This window comes from Halyomorpha halys, unplaced genomic scaffold, assembly GCF_000696795.3.
Source record: "Halyomorpha halys isolate HHAL.00 unplaced genomic scaffold, Hhal_1.1 Scaffold81.1, whole genome shotgun sequence".
Lineage (NCBI taxonomy): Eukaryota > Metazoa > Arthropoda > Insecta > Hemiptera > Pentatomidae > Halyomorpha > Halyomorpha halys.
Window position 1 is genome coordinate 249,138 of NW_027115240.1, and position 20,747 is coordinate 269,884.

General features: G+C 30.2%; 1 protein-coding gene across 4 annotated transcripts in view; it reads left to right on the forward strand.

Annotated features, from left to right (window-relative positions):
- Positions 1-20,747, forward strand: part of kek5 (kekkon 5) — a 597,474-nt gene that overhangs the window by 240,097 nt on the left and 336,630 nt on the right. For 2 of the 4 annotated variants that reach the window (XM_024358914.2, XM_024358915.2), the window contains exon 2: positions 854-900. The exons of the other annotated variants lie outside the window; for them this stretch is intronic. The gene's annotated coding sequence lies outside the window, so the exon portion shown is untranslated. The remainder of the gene's footprint in view (positions 1-853; positions 901-20,747) is intronic. 4 annotated transcript variants of the gene reach the window in all.

Consider the following 20,747-nt stretch of genomic DNA (forward strand, 5'->3'; position numbering starts at 1 on the left):
TAACGGTTATATCAACCATGTAAGGCCCACCAGGCCGATCTGGTATAATATAAAATATTTGTATCCGATTTATTTATTTTTTTTATAATGATATTTTGATATATTTTTTTCGTGTTATATTAAATTCTGCCTAATATTTATAGACGTAGAGCTCATCTACAAAAAAAAAAAAAATTAAAACAAAAGTAATAATTTTTATTTTTAGCTACAAGGCCAATGATATCCGTTTGTAGTTTTTTTGCTCTCAATTTCAAACTGCAAAAAATTATATTAAACTTAAAGTAAAATAGCATCTTATTTTTTTTTTTTAATTAAATAGGAAAATCAATATGATTGAAATTTTGGAATAAGTTTAAGTAATTTTTTATAAACAGTTGAAAAATGACACAATGCTTAGCAGCATAAAAGCCAGACCTTTTTCAGTTATTTTAAGTGTTGAAATTTCGATTATTTAGAAATTTGTATATAATTTCGGCATAATATTTCAAACATACATCTGTGTGGAAAAAGAAATGAAAATACTTGGTAAATACATTAAAAAAAAAGTATTTATTTATGCATAAAAATAAAGTGGATATTAAAGAGGAGAATTGGAATTCAACGAGGAAAGAATTTGAACCATTTGATAAAGGAATGCACCACTCTGCAATCGACGAACTGTTGGGTACTAGACTTCATTGTTAGAATAGCTTCAAGCACTAGTATTAATCTCAATTACTTTCCTGTATTTTTGTTTTGTTTATTTAAAATTTTATTTTATCAATAAGAAAACATAAATAAAATTGATTTATTATTTACTTGTTATTTTTATTTTGAATTTTGTAACTTAAATATTGATATTTTTTGTATTTAGGTGTGTAACTTTATCTATGACGATTACTCGAAGCCCTAAGGTCACACGTAAGTAATAAAATAATACAATATAATAATATTTCAATCCTTTAGCTTTAAATTCAGGTTAAAAGTAATAAAACAAGTAATAAATTTATATTTTTATAATTAAGCATTCCTAAATATTCCATTGAGAGGTGAGCGCTATTTTCCAACCATCTGTTTTTACCACTCACTCATTATTCAAGGGCAGATATATGAGATTTACTCTTAGATTTTGGCTATTCATTTTCAAAGGTTTGAACGAACATCAGAAATGTTGTCAGACCACGATGAAATTTGAACCGACTCCTTTCATGATGTGAAACTCTAATTTATAATATTTATTAAAATTAATATTATGGTTGAGTTAAGTTTAACTTTGACAACTAAGTATTAAAAATAATATTTGTATTTTTTTGATTTGACTATCATCCATTAAATATATTAAAATATTACAATTTAATGTAGTCAGGGCACAAATGAAAAATATTAAAATTTAAGTTATGTAAGCATATAATTCCAGAGGTATTTGATAAAATGACTCTCTTCTACTTCTACTTACCGATAGGGGAAATATTGAGATGTAATTGCAACTTTTTCGTTTTTATTTTATATTTTTTATTCAATATCAGATCGGCCTAGCGGACCTTACATGATTAATATAACATTTTTTGTTTTGTTTAACAATTTATTATGGGGTGGGAGTATAGCCTCTTGCAAAATGCACCCTCAACTAATTACAACCCTATAAATATTGAATAATTGTGAATAATAAAATAAAAATATATAGATAAAAAAATAAAATAAAATAAATAGATAAAAATAATATTTTAGAAGAAGATAGTCCGGGAGGCGGTCAAAAAAAGTTTCGAAATAGGAACAAAAACTATTTATTGTTAACTAATGTTTCGCCCCATTTCGCAGGGCTTCGACAGGGCTGATAAGAATGGTGTTCTGTACCAACTCAGCCCTAACGAACCCCTGCAAAGTGGGGCGAAACATTGGTTCTCAATAACTAGTTTTTTGTTACTATTTTGAACCTTTATTAACCACTACCCGGACTATCTTCTTCCAATATGGATAAAAATAATAATTCTTGAGAAAAGGGAAAAAGAAAAGTTAATAACAAAAAAAAAAATTACATATATAAATTTAATAAAATAAATAATTGACTTCTGATAGGAAAAAAAGTTAATTGGAGAAAAAGAAGAGAAAAAATAAATAAAATGTCATTTCATTGTATATAAGAGTGTAAATGTGACTGGTGATTATTTTATTTATTTATTTACTCATGTACATTGTTCGATTATGTTTATTATCTTTATCCTTTTGTTTGTATATATTTGGAGAGAGTTTATTTATTTTTCTATGTAATTCTTTTTTTTCATTTATTTATTTAATTTTACTCTTATGTTATATTATTTAAGTATGAATGTAATCAGTTATCTCTTACTTATTGCCCAATAATGTTGTGGCAAATTGTAATATTTATCAATAAATACAAAAAAAAGTAGTCATTTCAATAATAGAATAGATAAATATAGAAAGTATAACAGAATGTCCTGTAGCAGCCTAGGCTTCAGTCTACAAGGTAGCATTGGATTTTTTAAGTTGTAGGTTCCTGTTCCTTAACTGCCGGTAACTGGAAATGGAATTTTATGAACCGTTTTTTTATACGGTCTTTTATTGATTCCATTTGTAATTTCAGATGCAATTGGGTATTTCCTACAAACCAAGGGGCAGTTACTGCGATTCTTAGAACCTTATTTTGATACAGTTGTAATTTTTTGTAACTTTTTCGTTAAAATCGACCTACCATGCCACTTTAAATCAATTTTATCCTTTTTTTAAAAAACAGCTCTAAAAATTTTGATTGAACCCGGCAAATCAACGTACAATTTAATTTTTTTTTTCTTAGTTACAAGCATTTTATTAATTGATAACTATTACAATCTGCCACAAACATGGGCAATGAGTAATAGTGGTAAATGAAAAAAATCATACTAAAAATCAAAAAATAAAATAAGCAAATAATTATTTAAAAAATCTCTATATGAATATAAATGAAGAAATAAATAAATAAAATGAACATAATAAAACTAAGTAAAATGAAGGGTAGAGCAGGACCCTTGGAGATCCCAGTGCAGCTGTCTCAAGGCGTCACTGGTGGAGGCTTAGTGTGGTAAAACCGCAATCACTCTACACGAGCGAATTATCTGGCCATTACCAGAACTCCAATTCACGATTTTATTTTACAAAATGTGTTTACTACGAGATAGGTTTTTGTTCATTGAAATCGTATAATATTTTTTTAAATTTTATTTATTTATTTATTGCTATTTACAACTATACATTATAATACATTTATTAAATTTAATCTCAGTTAAATTGGAGTGTTACAGGTGTGTAGAGAAACTACCCATTGGTAGCACTCTAATGGCGTTTTACATTAGCAGGTCTGGTGGTCATCTTTCTTTTCAGGTGTGAATGATATCTAGTTCGGGCTAGATCGGTTACATATGGAACATAAAGGTCTTTATGTATAATTTTATTTGTGACAAAGTAAGGAGCATTGAAGATTTTACGAAGGATTTTAAAGTGCAATGGTTGGAAACGAGAGGAATTCAAAGGTTTAGTGGAGCCCCAAAGCTTAACTCCGTATGTCCAGATTGGCTTTATTATAGTCACGTATATCAGTCTTTTATAATAAAAATGAAATGAATTTTCAAGCATTCTTCCTCCAAAGAACCATAACTTTTGCTAGTTTGATAAATATTACTAATTCTTATTGTTTGAAATAATAAACAATGGATTCATACAAATTATCAAAAAAACATTATAAATAATTAAAGGAGAAAATGGGAGAGAAGCTTAGAGAAACTGGAAATTTTCCCACTTTTAATATTCATTTATACAATTGAGCTATATTTTCTGTTAATTTATCTATTATTTTCATAAATTTCGCTAGTTTTATTTTCATCATAAAGGTTTATTATTACAGTTTTAACATGCTTTAGCAAAAAATAACAAAATAATAATATCATAATTTTTTAATGAGAAATATTATCAAAAGTACTTTTCTGTTAACTGTTGAAATTGGTGTTCGTTAATCCGTTAACTGAAAGACTAATTTAGAAGATTTGTACAGGAAAGTGAATAATACAAAAATATCTCTTCTGAAACGTGCGAGGATTAATTTCAATTCAAAGTAGAGTTGTAAGTGAATATTGTGATGGCTTTCTTCTGTGGTGGTTGTTGTCTTACAGGTACTAAAGAAATGTCATTGTAGGATACAATTTGTACTTTCTTTTAGTGAATAGAACTATTTGAACAGGCTTTCGAAATCTTCAAGAAAAGCTCTCGGATTTAGAGGTAACTAAATGTAAGTTATTTAGTTACAGATTTACTTTAGTAATCCTCAAAACAAGAAGATTCTACCGTTGTAGCTAAGTTGCTAAGTTGCGCTGTAAAAGTACTGAGGAAGTGTTAAAAAATTAAATGTAGACCAATTCCCCTGTTTTATATAATAGGTATTTTACCAATAAATCATTACTGTATTTTTTTTTGTAGTTATTTTTATTTGACAGCCAATCCAATTTTACAAGTTGAATGTTTCTCAAACGAAACTTTCTTTATTTATCTATTCTGACCACTGTAAATGTAAAAAACAATCTTTTATGAAAGCTATAAATATTTCTGAAAGAAGATGGCATTCTGTTTGATCCGAGTCGGTCGGCGCAGTGGCTTTTAGCCTAAGAACACGAGATATAAATATTAAAAAATGTATGCTCATACATGACCTCCAAAGTTTTAAAAACTATCCTTGACCTTTGGACTTCATGATTTATATCGTTCCCTTTCCACAAAGAATAATAATTATGAGGAATCCATTTTACAGAATAAAAATATTTTAATTAGCTTTATTAAACCTGTGCATGTTTTTATCACAATATTAAAAAAATTGATAGTTTTTTTTTTTTTTATATTTTAAGATTTCTTGAAGTGGCAATAACGAATATCAACTAAATTCCTACCAAAAATATAACCGTACCGACTTTTTCCGATTCTATATCCCTTTTTTTTATCAATATTTTTTTATTTATCCAGTATTTATCTGGTTATTTCTTTCAAATTCAGCAAAATTATAGGTACTTTAGAAGATATTTTAATAATTCGTCATTTAAACCCTGTCACTTGTGTTTTCTTGTTTTTTTTTTATTTGGATTTGATTCTTCATGTGGTAATCAATGCTGCTTCACCTCGAATTTGTCAATGTTAAATTACAAATTAAATAAGGAAAAAATAATTGAAATATAAAATAAATATCCTTGTATGTGTACAGTATGAGAAATTTAGTTATGCTTTAAATGCTGTACAACAGAAATTAAAATTTAGACCAAAAAGAGAACACCATCCCATTTTATGCAGAAGAAATTCAACACTATTTTTCATTTATATTTATATTCTTTAAACTTACTGCGTTCATTTTTTTTTTTTATTTTTTATACTACACAATACAAAGTGCAAACATGATATTTGCACTAAGCCCTGCAAAGTGGGTCAAAACGTAGGTGTAATTTCAGTTTTGTAAGACTTTTCGTTTATCAACTTGAACTGCTAGGCTGTTCACACACACACAGACCATTCCTCGAAACTTGATAATTTCTAATGAAGCGACCTCAAAAAGTGTCGTCAAAAACTCGAATTTAGTATTTTTCAAGATCACAATATTTCTCCTTACAACATGTTCCATATACCGTAAGTAAATGTAGAAAAAAAAAAACTGAGAACTTCTGTTGCTGAAGCATGAATTTAATGAACTTATTTTAAAGACATGTAATCAAAACATGTTTTTTACAATGTATTTCATATGAATAAATATTCGAAATAAGGTTTAAAATAGTACCCCTAATAGTTTATTTTAAACAAGAATTAAACTAAAAATCACAAAAATGAAAACATTTCGAAACAAATTAAAACGCCAAATGTGTTACTTTAACTATCCACATATCTATTTAAATTTATTTCCACTAGGCTAGCTCAAAAAATAAAAATCTTAGGAAAATCCACTTATTGCTAGTATAAACTTGGTGGGAGGAGGGGTGTCATAGCAACTTTTTCGATAGAATTGACTTGTTGCTAGTGCAGGTTTATAGAATTAATTATTAAAATTTTTTTGATTTTTTTTTTCAAAAATGGCTCTAAGGATTTTATTTAAACTCGGTATATCAATTTATAATTAAATAGTTTCTTATACCAGCTAGGTTCTATTCTCATTGAAATAGTTTAACAGGCCTTAAATTGCGAATTTAAACCCTTAATTTTGTTTATTCGAAATAAAAAACTAGATATCATTTTTAGCACTAATAAATAATTGATACATATGAAATATTCTTGATTTTGTTTTTAGGAAGTTGATTATATTAATCTTTTTAATTGTTGAGGTGAAGAAAACTTCCAATTAGAATATCAACTATATTTTGTGCTTATACAACGTTTTGGGATATTTTACCATATTCATGTACTATTGTAGCAATTAATTTATTCTTTTCAACAATTTTTATCCACATGTTATATGTATACATCTAAAATTCTTATAATAATATTTACCTCATATTTCTCATTTTTATCAATTTCCATTTTGGAATCATGTCATCTATACAAATATAATCTAAACGTTTTCTATACAACTACATTATTTAAATTGATGTCTTTCACTATTGGTGTATTCATGTATCTCTGTAGCACAAACCAATGCTCTTATATTAGTTCCTTAGTCCATTACCTCTTTGGACATATCAATATGCCTAATATGTTTTTTTTTTACCTCCTTATTTATATGTCTTTAATTCATTTTTCAATTTACGTTAAAAATTATGATTTTTTTTACGATTAGAACAATTTTATTTCTGAATATTTGCCCTGATTGTTTATATTTATATAATATATAATGGTACACGAATATGGGAAAATATCCCGAAACGTTTTACGAGCACAAAATATAGAATAGTTGATATCCTAATTTGAAATCTTTTGTGATCTCAACAATTAAAAAAAAAAATATTAAAGAATTTTATGAATAACCAAAAGAGAAAAAGGGAAAAATAGAAACAGTATTTCGAATTGGAAAAAGCTGAAACCGGCCGATCTCTCCCGATTGCATACTTAATCCGTATAAATATATATATATATATTAGTTATCTTTTGTTAAACTGTTAAATTTTTAGCAGTAACAAAGTTGATATTCGTAATATGCACCTTAAGAAACCTTTAACTACGAAATGTTATAGCAACAGAAAATTTAAAAAAAAAGAAATTAAATCTGTGCCTTCTGTGGTGTTCATATTTTTTTTGATAATTACGAAAATAGCAATAATTTCAACAAGAGTTTGACAATATATATAAAATTTGGGAACAGCAGTAGGGTAGTAACTGTTATGTGATGAAATAATTAAATTTATTTATCTTACCCACATTTGTTTTTGTATTATTTTTCTTTATGTTCATAATTCATGAGTTATGATGAGGTTACTAGCTATACTGACATATCTATCATATTTTTAAAAAAAAATTATTATCTACCGATTATCATAAATTTATTACTTACTATACTTGTGACAAGTAAAAAGAGCTTTTGAGATACTTTTTTTAAGTTCGTCATTACTATCTGTTACTGAACCAATGCTAACCCAAAAGAGTCATTTAATTTATTATTTATTATTATGTTCCAACCAGATTCCAATTATTTTCGTTATTCAATGAAAACATCCATACAGTTAGTTATATTAAGTGTACAGTTGAAGCGGTTTATTCTTATCCACTCCAACTGTATAGGAAGGAGCCAGTAGAAATAGAAATGCCATCTGCATGCAAAAGGCTGGGCCCATAAAAATAATTCAAAGTCAGATAAATAAAGACTGGATATGGTGAAAGGGGCTTTCCAGTCTTTATGGAAGCACCAACCCCTTTATGACATCTATATCTTTGGAGAAGCATCTCTGTTGTTTTAATTTGCATAGCAGTGCTTTCATGTAATGCCTTTACTTCTGTTTTATTCCCCTATAGTTTCTGGTACAGATCTATACTTTTTTAACTTATATTACTCGTAAAATTTAATACGGATATCATTATTTTTATTCAAACACGCCCTCTTGACCCTTAACACTAATGTGAATAAATGTTACTCAACATCTCTAAACAATTATTTACAATTATTATACGGTCATCTCTAGGTCTCTCTACTTCTAGATGCGCTATCCATAATCATTAATGTGTCTTGAAGGACAAAATAATTTTTATGTATGTTCAGAATTTTTTTTTCTGTCCAAATTTTTATTTATTGATAAATATTACAACCTGCCACAACGCTGTTGTATAGGTAATAGTGATGACTGATCAAATTCATACTAAAATAAAATAGCATAAGAATAAAAATAAATTAAAAAAAAAAAGTACATATTTTTACAACGTTTATTCAAATAAATAAAATCTCTCTCTAAATACATATATAAACATAAGAAAATAAACATAATTAAACTATACATGAAAAAATAAAATAATAATTATGTGTCACAAAATGAACGACTGGCAGAATGGAAAAGCAAGTCTCTGCATGGGAGATTCTATAGCCAACTGCATAGAACAAAGAAGCCTACATAGACAAAGAAAGATCAGTTGAATCGTTAAAATCTGGAAGGCTATTCTCTGAGACAGAGGGGTTTGTGGTTCCTATTCAAGATCAGGTTATTGCCACAAAATCGTATAGAAAACATGTGTTAATTATGCTCGGTGACGTTGGAATCAGTCCTACATATAACTGGTGGATGTGGAGTGTTGGCTGATACTGAATATCTACAGAGCCATAACAATGTGGCCAAAATTTTGCATCAGGCCCAGGCGATGAAGTACAACTTAATTGATGATAAGAGCCCATATTGCAAGTACCAACCAAATAGGCTCCTCCAAAAAGGTCCTCTCTCTATTAGGATGAATCAATAATTACGGACCATACAGTACGCCATAATAAATCGGATATCCTCCTTATAGATCTAAGAAAAAAGAAAGCGGAACTTATTGATGTCGGAATCCCAAACGATAATAATATAAGCTCCACTGTGGGAGAAAAACTGAGAAAAAAACAAAAATTGGCGATACAATTGAAAGAACTATATCAATTGAAAGGTGTTACCACTACTCCATTCATAATATCCACGAATGGTCTGATACCAAAATCAACAGTGGCAGGCGTGAATGGTTTGGGGGTGCCTATAGATGTACTAAGAGAGGCTCAACAGTCGGTTCTCTTAGATACAGGACGTATAGTGCGAAAAATTTTAAATATTTGAAGCAAAAAAAAAAACATAAACCAACAAAAATATGAAGGTGGTTGGACTTCTAGGTCCCCCATCTTAGATTCTCAACCCACAATAGCAGAAAAACCGACCATAATAATAAGTAGATAAAATAATCAACCAGTCACATTTACTCTCTTATATACAATATTTACACCATCGACCTGAGGATCCCTGAACCCACTCTATCTCCCACGTATGAGAGGTAGAACAGAGCTCTTTGAGATCCCAGCGCATCCTTCTCACAGCGTCACTGGTAAATGAGCTATTGGAAGCTGAGTAAGTGCGCTAAAGCCACAAACACTCAACTTGAATGAACATCTCATGTTCAAAGTTAACAATACATTTAAGTAAGTCATATAAGTAAAATATACTTATAACTTACTAATTTTTCTCTTATTATATAATAAAGTGTAATTATATCTTAATTAAAAACATTAAAATAATTTGTTAGGTCTCAATGGCGATCATCGGTATTTTATTAATTTTCCAAGTGTTGTTGAATTAAAAAAAATAAACTATGAATTGTGATTCATAAATGTTTTAATTATATTTGTATTGACATTTTTAACGCTCTTATGATAAGGCTTGGTCAATCTGACCCGGCAATAATTTATCTTCCTTTTTTAGCATTTTTTTAGAATAATGACAAAAGGAATCAAAATAAAAGATATTCTAGAACATTTACTATTGAAATGACTGATTTTTTTTTTAATTTTCAATTTAAAAGTATTTAAATAATAGTAAAAGTTTGAAAGTAACTAATTAATAATTGATTAATAACATATAATTATATTAGTAAGCACACAATATTTAGTAATGATAATAATAATATATATTTTTCTGGGACTAGTCCCTTTAGAATAATTTTACAAGTATTAAAAATAGGCTTTAGTGAGTAAAATACAAAATTTTAAAAATAAAAATAAAGGAGTTATATAATATCACTAAAATAATGAAATGGGAGTAAAAAAAACGAAAAGTCTTTTTAAAAGTAAATAAATAAAAGAAAATTGATAAAATAAAACCATCTATCATATAATAAATCATAAATTGACTTAATAAACTAATTACATAAAATAAAAAAATCAAACAGAAATCAACTAAAAATAATTAACAATAAGGAGCAATCAATTTTTATATACACACTGAAAAGTTTTTAATGAAAATCATGAACATTAAATGTAAACAAACATAAAGAAGAATAAAAGGGCAAAAGAAAATAAATCCTTAAAAAAATTATGTAGTGTTATCATAGGACTGACATTTTGATCCTTTCCAAAACTAAAAAGACATTACCTGAATTTTTAGGAAATAATTATATAAAATTATAGAAAAAACGTACTTATGGTCCCAAACTAAAATTTCGAGATTTATTGAAATAATATTTTTATAAAGCTTAAAAATGTATTTTTCTTATTGTTTATTATTTTTTTTATATCAGTGATAGTTATTGCTTTAACTATCCACCAGCATTTATATTTGTTAACTCTATCTTTTATAAAATCTGAGTGTTTAGTTTAGAAAAAAATAAATTCCCAATGCCCAAGAATTTTGGGATATTGCCTTTGGATATAATAAGCCAATAAAAATAAAAGGGAAATATGAAATAAGTTATAGGCTTATCAAAAAGTAATCTCTTAGGACAGGGCTTCCCAAAGTTTTACGGGCCAAGACCCACTTACGAAAATCATAATTTTTCCCGACCTAGTTGCCTGTTATGCATATTTTACTAGTTTAGTATCCAAAACTAAATTTTGTTTCATTTTAAATTAACTATAATATATGTATATATATTTAATATATCTGGTTCATACACATAAAATATTAAGTTTTATAAGCTCTGGGAGTCGGCACCTAGTGTCAAACAATGCCCATCTTTAGATCTAGATTTTCATTAGCAGACTGTGTGCTTTGGACGTTAGGAAATTTTATCTTTAAAGTCGTGTTATTTAAAATATTTAAATTAACGATATAATGCATTACAATGCAAATAAAAATGAATGCATAAGTGTATATATTAAATAAATTGTTCATAAATCGTGTATAATTATTAATTAAAAACTATAACACAAATTATAATTTTTTTCAAATCCTAACGATACCTATTATCCTATATATATCAAAACAATAATATTTTCCTTTTTTTAATGAAATTAACTGATATTTTTTTCTATTTTCCACAATGTTTATATGTTTTATTCATTTCTTATATTATTTTTTTCCAATTTATGTTTTATTAATATCTTGTATTGTTTTTTACCAATTTCTATTTTATTAATTTCTCATATTAAGTATTACTAAAGGTCTATTATTGTTCATGGCAACAGTCAACATTTTAATTTAATTTTATTATACATGTAAAATATTATTCTTTATTGACAATACTGGGCTAAGGAGAAATCAGATTTAATCCATTAGATGTTCCGAATGTTAATAATAGTAGAGATCGACTCACTAGTACAAAGGGTTGGCTCTTCTGCGGCTCAAGGGACCAGTACTCTAGATAAGTATTTCTGAGTACTTCCAAGCAAGTGCCAAGTACCTTGTCGAACAAACAACAGATATGTGGGGTTCCCAGCTAGAACTTCGGCCATAAACTGCTGCTGAAAAGCATGAACGTTCTATAGAGATCAAAGAATAAGAAGCCATCTCGATGTTTAGTAGAGTTCTAGTTTCCACCCCTAAAATAAGATCAGCTAATGAAATGACTGGAAGGAATGCATGGGGGAGGTGTATCCATCGAGCCCGGCTGAGCCCCGAGAGCGAAGGCCCGACACACACCAGATAAGTGATAATACTAAACTTTAATTTTGAATGATAAATGAATTAGATATTAGTATCAAAGTAGTAAGTATTGTTTGTAGCCCGGACTAATTTCGATTTCATATCAGTATTAATTATGATGTCATCCCGTTCATGCTCTCTCTTACATCAATAATACCCATATGTAAATATAATCTAATTTTATCCCGGCTTGACAGTTCAGTACATTGATGAACACGAGACCATTGGAAAGGAAATTCAATGATTAATCATACCAAATTACATCTAGCATACCATAGCAAGAGGGTCTGTGGTATTTAGTTCTTACTTTAAATATATAGGTAATACATTTCTACGAACTACAGGTTCCCATAAGCACCGATTGAGATTTATAATAGAAATAAAAGTAGAAATATACAAATACACATATACGTCTTAGAACTGCGGCTCGCCAAAAACACAGCAATATACAAAATAATTATATTTTCTGTTTCTTTATTAAAAAAAAAAAAAATTAAAAATAAAACATTTAAATAAAAAGAAACAGTATATTATTATCGAATTACCTTCCTTTAGGAAAAAAATTTAAGAAAAAAAAATTACGCATGCTCTAAAGTGCTAGAGCCGAATAATAATCTGTAAACTGGAATTTCATAGCCCTATCTGAATGCCAAAATAAAATGTCATTTTACATTTGTTGTCACATCTTGACAAACGACTGACATGAAATCCTCATACAAGACTGAAAAGACAGGAAACTGCACGCAGATTCCGACTATTACAGCATTTACTAGACAAACGGTCTAAACTTCCAACTCATTACAAAAGACTGATCTACATGACAATAATAAGGCCCATCTGGACATACGGAGTTGAGCTTTGGGGCTCCACTAAACCTTCGAATTCCTCTCGTATCCAATCTTTACAATCCAAAATCCTTCATAAAATCCTCAATGCTCCTTATTTTGTTACTAATAAAACCATCCAGAAAGACTTAAATGTTCCTTATGTAACCGATCTAGCCTGAACCCGATATTATTCCTTCCATAATAAACTCCCTAACCACCCAAACCCACTAGTTTCTAACCTTGCTTCCTCTTCCATTCCTGGCAATCCTCCGAGGCACCTGAAAAGAAGATGGCCTCGTGACCTTATATTGTAAACTGTTTTTAGAGTTCTACTACTGGGTAGTTTCTGTACATCCTGTATCGCATCATTATGTCATTGTGATCAAATTTACTTGTTGTATTTTTTATACAGTTGTAAATATCAATAAATAAATAAAAATTAAAAATAAGAAAAAAAACATTTGTTGTCAACACTTCGACATTAGCACCCTGCATGTTAATTAAAATCATTAGAACTGTATACCTAAAAAATAAGAAGTAAGAGAAAATTAGATGAATAAAGCAATACTTTCAGTGGGCCAATTTTAGCAAAAAGTTTTAAACTTTAAATACGTCAGTTTCGTACAACTTTTCGTTTCTAGGCTATGCTGACCATATACAATCTATTTTCTGAGATTTGGTCATTTGGACTCAGGGAAACTTAATTATTATAGCACATATATATTTATGCTGAATTTTTTGTTCTCTTTATAAAAAATATTTTTTTGTGGTACCGCTTTATGGTTATAAGGCTCTATACGACTAACTCCAAAGTGTATACGGATGTGGTAGATTTTCTGTTCCACTGTAGCCGTGAGTCTACTTGTGGGTTCTGGAGCCCTCCTGGAGTCTGCTCAGCCTCACAATGTGGGTACCCTTAATTGTGGAAAAATCTGGTGGTAGAGCATGATCTTGAAAAAATCACCTCCCTGAATAACCGTTGTTTTTAAAAAAAAGTGCTTCCTTAAAAAGTGCTGAATCCTTGGCCTTTGATGGATCTTAGCAGTTAACATTATTATTATACTGGTTTATATAAGTGAAATATTAGATATATCATTACCTTGTATATTTAAACATTTTTTCTTTCTTAACAATTGGCCATGAAAACAGAAACATAAATCATATTTGGATAAAAACAACTGCCGATACGTGTTACGGTATTTCAGTTCCGATCTAGGAAGGAAGATTCGAGAATTATGGTCTCATAATTCACGGAGTATACACTTTCGCATTATTCAGCTAATAATGAGCAACTTGTCCATATCTTCAACTCTGATATGGAGTGAATTGTTTGTATTTTTATTTTTTTTAGTTATACGTACATCAGTCCATGGAAAAACGATTTGAAGCAAAATTCAATAGCCGTATAAGATCAAACGAAAGGGTTCAACAAATCGAATATTGGATGCAAATGCTATTGAAGGATCAAATGCTATACAAACGCGTTCTGATTTTTGCATGGTATAGACAGTTCGCCCGTAAAGTCCTTTTCCAATCAAAATGATCAATAATTTTATTATTATATTCAATTGGAATAAATCGGCAAAAATTATTTTTTCCCATTTCCTTCACTATATTTTATGCTTTTTATTCTTTGTTTAGTCAGGCTACTTTAGCTGTTGAAATGAGATGTGTTATCTATTCATTTGTTTGATATATTTTCCATTCTAGTACAAGTACTTGAAAAAGTAGTAGGAAATATCGGCCCCTCTTTAAAGAGAGGTTTAGTTATTTTATTTATGTGTTGTGTATTTTAGTTAGTTACTCATTTTTAATTAAATATTGAAAATAATTTGAAAATCTGTGGAAATGTTATTATTTAAGTATAATAATTTTTTCATTCTACTTGAATTATTGGTTGAAAAATTGATATTGCAGTAGTTGATATAATGATTTAATAAGAAGACTTCAGTAGTTGGATAACCTGGAGAAACTTTTAAAACTAACATTTTTTCAATAAAAATAATTTCCAACCAACGGTATTGATAATGCCATTTCCTAGGATATAGAATTTGAGGGAATTGTGGTGTAATGACATAGAGACTAAAACATGACATAAACAAACATGTTTCCTAGAGTGTCTTCCATCAACTCTATTCGTCCACTCTCTAGATCAAGACATACTCAAAATTTAGAAAGAGAATTGATCAATCATACTGGTACATGGTTTATTTATTTGGAGGATCAGGAGATGGGAGTTAAGGAACCAGTATTATAAATTTAAACAATTGCCCCTTGCCCAACTGTAGGTTCAGTCACTTTAGACATATGGTTCCATGTGTTCACATTTCATTACAAAAGAAACTCAATAAAAACAACTAGGTTCAAAAAGGCCCAGAAACCCTTCTAACAGCCCTTTCAAGTCCTTAGTATCCTATATCAAAAGGCAAGGGCCTGACGACACTTAGGCAGGTACATGCTGTCATCTAACAATGGACTTGCATCAGTCAAACTATTTTATGGTTAACATATGTAAGTCAGTGCACAAAAGTCTTAGGTCATGGCGTCTTTCTTAGAAATCAGACCTCCCAACTTCTCGCCACGCCTTTTCCCCCCTTCCAGAAATTCACTTCTCAATTTCATAGGCTCTCTACCCCCCACCTAGTCTCCTAAAATTATCGGATTGGTCAAAACCCCTTCTCCTATTTCAGTATTTCTCCTACCCCCTCTTCTTAAGTGTTCATATATATATTTCCTAGACTAGATAGCTAAGGAAGAGAAGTTAGAAGATAGAGACTGAGTAACAGTAACATGTAGTTCTTGTAAATATGTTAGAATAAAGTCATTTTAGTCTTCACTGATTTTTTATGTTATGTAATTTGGGGATGATAGAACCTCGCTGGAGGTGGTTATTGGTAATGGGAAATTTACAGGACTATGGAATAGGTGGAGCCAAGGCTATGACAGTTTCCCATCTTGACGATGTTTTGCATATAACTTTATTTACGTTATGGTTACGTTACCCGAACAATACCTAGTTTTATTGATGGTCAATTAACACCTTCCACATCTAGTGCCATAAAGGAATAAAATGGCTGGAAAGTGCAAAAGAGAAATCATGTGATTTGCACTAGAGGATATTCCCTCATCAAGGTTACTTTTTTTAAATGTGTATGTCATTTCAACATTTAAACTATTTATTAAAATATCTATATTATTAAAAAACGAAATTGTGAATTCACAGGTAACTGTATATAAATATATACTATATTCTATGGGAGTGGGTAGCTCATTGGTAAGGCAGTGGGCTACTAACTCGAAGGACCTGGGCTCAAATCCGGCTGTGGCAGATAATTATTATCTGTTACCTGTGGCCGTTGAGTCAGCCCTGTGGATTTGGGAGCTCTCCGGAGTTTACCTTATAAAATGGGTACCCTTAATTGGATAACAATGATTCTGGACAAAATCACCTCCTAGCACAACCGTTGGTCTAGAAACAGTACTTACAAAGTACTGCACTCCTTACCTTTCATGGGTTAATAATTAATGATTTAATTAATAATATATTCTATATGCTACTTAAATCCATACTGTGGAACGTTTCTCTTTTTTGTAAAGGGATAAACTTTACTTCAACACTGAAATAATGTTTGCCACTTACGATCGTTTACTATTTTAAATATTTAATAAAATATAGTATGAATTAAGATATACTGAAAGAAAATCAATTTGAATAAAAGACATCCTAAAGTTCTAAGGAAGAGGCCATAATTCTTACACCGAAAGATTTCTGCTGAACAATATTTTCCTTTCACTCACGGAATCTTCCTCAATTAATATCCCTATTAGCGATGGCTTGGTATTCTAGCCTGATTGGATTATTCGTCAATGTAAACTTAGGCAACATCGAAGTTTTTGATAGTGATTAATACACTAATGAACTTTGTGGTGAAAAAAAAAACGCCCCTATTTCAAAGATCTGAACCAGAAAAACATTATGGTAAATAGCTGAGAGAACTTTGAAAGAAGTTAAATTACTCGATAATTACAACAATTCGTCTTGGGGGCCTTTTTGAGAATGAGAATTAATATCGATTCATTCCATTGTTGAGGGATTTCAGAGCTCCCAGCTTCGCCGCATGCCTTGATTAATCACCTAGGGGCCACCGCCCGCAATATACCTATTTACTTTACGCATTTCTTCCCCGATATCCCGTATATATACTTTTATTAACTGCAAATTCCGATCCGAAATTATAGCGTTGTTGAGATTCCTTTATTCAAATGGGAATTATACTCCTGTAGAATACTAATTTGATCACATTTTACTCACCATACATAAATAAACCTGTTTCTTAGTGCGTATCTCACAACTTTTATTTAAAACCTTAAATACATGCCCAAGTTTTGTGTAGATTGGTGGGTTCGTTCTGTCAAGACCAGAGAAGGTAGAACTACATCTCGACAAACGACTGACATGGAGGATACAAGACTGAAAAGACAGGTGACTAGTCGTCGATTTCGACTATTACAACATTTACTGGATAAACAGTCTAAATTGCCAAACCACTTCAAAAGACTGATCTACATGACTATTATAAGGCATATCTGGACATACGGAGTTGAGCTTTGGGGCTCCACTAAGCCATCAAATTCTTCCGGAATCCAATCCTTACAGTCCAAAATCCTTAATGCTCCTTACTTTGTCACAAATCAAGTCATCCATCATGACCTCAATGTCCCATATGATGCCGATTTGGCCAAAACCAGGTACCGTTCCTTCCATGCAAAACTTCCCAACCACCCAAATCCACTTGTTTCTAACCTGGCTTCTCCTTCATTACCTAATAATCCTCCTAGGCGTCTGAAAAGAAGATGGCCTCGAGATCTTCTCCAGAAATGTTATTGGAGTTCTATCAATGGGTAGATTCTCCATATGTTTGTATCATGTCACTATGTCACCTACATTAAATTTACTTGTTGTATATATGTTATACAATTGTAAATACCAATAAATAAATTATTTAAAAAAAAAGAAGGAAAATATCATGAACAAAATTTTTTTTTCCTCCAAAGAATACATCAGTTTAATAAATGAACTAACAAGGAGAGTGAAAGGTCTTGGGGCCACGGATAGTTCAAATTTTGTAGGATGGTAGATTTAGTTTCCCTGTTTATACATGGTCACTACTCAATATTTTTTTAGATATTTGCAATTTATGATGCAATTCACTTGTTAAATTTAGTTCTGTAGCAAACGATTACACGTAATGGGCTTAGCATAGCAGCAATGGATGGGTGTTCCTCGCCGATAGCAGCCGGGTTGACAATAACAGTACACGGCACAGGGCTGGGTGGAATGACTTCGACGGTTCAGGCACAGACGCATTCAGTGGTGGTAATCAAGTCGTCATACATCAACAAATTTATCTGCCTTCCCAAACAATAAGAATCAATAATTCCAACAAAGTTTTAATCTCCCATGTAGGGCTGGATTTTTTATGACCTTACAATTACGTTTTTGTATCCTTCTTCTAATTTCTCCACTTTTGTCTGCACGGTCGGACCACGTTTTCCCGTGTGTTCCAGCAAGCACAGAAATAAGTGGGGCAAAAGTTTTTCCGACATCAATACAGCGTTCTGGATTGTATACGAATGCGCCCGTCTTGTTAATGTTTTTTCTATTGTCAAAAATGGCTTTTTCCCCTCGTATTCCCCAAAGTCCTATCGAAGGTAGATAGGTACTGACACCTTTTTTGATCTGTATTAATTACACATCTGGTGTTAAAAACAAAAAACTGCTAAAAACACGTGAGTGTCGAAAATGAATTTTACAGTCAGTTTTTATATCTTCAGTTACGAATATCTAAAAAATATTGAGTAGTGGCCCTTATAACCATATATATTCATCAACAGGGAAACTAAATCAACTATCGTACAAAATTTGAAATATACGCGTTCGAATTCGACTTTTCTGTATTTTTCATTTTTCCCTTTGGTTATTCGTTAAATTCTTTAATATTTTGCAATTATTCGTTGATTATAAAATTAAACATACTTTAAAGGATAATTTTTTTGAAAATTCGAAATTAAAGCCCTGTTAGACCTTTTCAATAAGAAAACGTAGCTGGTATCAATGAACATTTAATTGCTCACTGAGTTTGATCAAAATAATTTTGAGGTATTTTAGTGAAAATCGAAAGATCGATTCTATAAACTGTTTCCACGAAATAAAAAATAGACCTTCCCAATCAGATTGGGATAGGATGATAATCTATAGGATGACCCCCAAAATGTCACAAATAGCAAGGAAGGGAGTCAACAACAAACAAAAATTGTGGATAACACCATTTTTTTATATTTGAATAATTTTGAAGACCTGTTAAAATTTACCAGTCGAGTTTACTCTTCTAAATTTACCAAGTAGTAACAATAAGAACATGATCTCATCACACTAATTTTTAGATGATTTGATTAAATAACTCATAATCTATCAAAACCTCCTATGTCTATTTGTATGTTGGATTATAACAAAAATATTTTTTAAAGTTTTAAAATAAAATATACAAGTTATACAAGGCGTTTCTGGATCATGACAAAACTGAAAAAATACATTAAGAAATTCAAAACAAGAAAATAATCCTCTATGAAGGTATTTTCGTTAAGTTTCTTTTTTATGGATTATTTAAGTCATAATAAATAAATTAATGTGTGTTCCAAATTCTTTTTTTAATGAAATGTAAACATTAACATTCATATTAAATGTTCTAAGCGAATACCTTAGAGTAATATTTTATTTGAATAATTGGTAGTATCACTGACTACATATATATGAACTCGATCTTTATTGTTTAACTATTTTTTAATAAAACTTAGTGTTTTTTTCTTATAGAAAAATCTGAATATTGTAAGAAGTTAATAAGATTATAATTAATCATGTAAGTAGTCCGGATTGGAGTGCCTGAATATAGATGTCCTCTCTTCCATCACCCTACGAGTAAAGCTAAGTCCATTCAGTCCCTTAAAGGCACTTAGTTGTTTTATCGGACGGAAGGAGGGCTTGAAGAAAACAAGCTTGTAAATCGTGGAGCCGTGGGCGGTGTCCGAGAGAAGAAAGGCATTGGCTACTCAGCGCAACTGGACACTAGTGCTGACCCTGCCCCGGCTTTAGAGGTGTCGCTTGACCCCAGAACTGCTGCTGTCGCATGTAAACAAATACTAATCCATAGCCTGTCTTCTATCCGCAGTTTATTAGAGCTGGCTGCCTACATCACGCTAGGGGTATTTCTTAGATCTTTAAGTTTTTCCAAACACCGTAGAGTTGGGAAAAACATAACCAAACCCAAAGTTTAAAAGTGTGGAAGATGAAAATCAGGCCAGATAATACTGCTTTAAAGAAGTTTTACGGAAAAAATGCAATTCATTGTTTTCATTCTTACTTTCACTCATCAATATTAGGAATATATAGATATTACGATTTTTCAAGTTCCTTCAGTCCAAATAACAAAATTCAGTCTAAAGTATAGCAAAATCTATTTTACAATTTTTAAAATTTTTCCAAACACAGTTCAAACGATTTTTATTAAACTAGATTAATCTACAATGAAATGGTTTTTAATACCCCATTGATCCTATCTTTCTTAAGTTTGTCTGACAAAGCTAAAATGATAAATTTTGAAAATTCTTACTCTAAAATATCTTTTTTTTATTAATTATCTCTTATTGTCGGTAGTAGGCATGCGACATCCATATCGATGTTTTGAAAACATCGATGTTTTACCCTAAACATCGATGTATTTTGGGTAATGTATTGTAAGGAACGATATTTTAAAACAACGATGTTTTTTGTAGTGGATGTCGGATTCTTAGGTTCAAAACCCATTTCTGGCAGGCCGTAGAATGCGTGATCATTGGAACAGACCTTATGTTT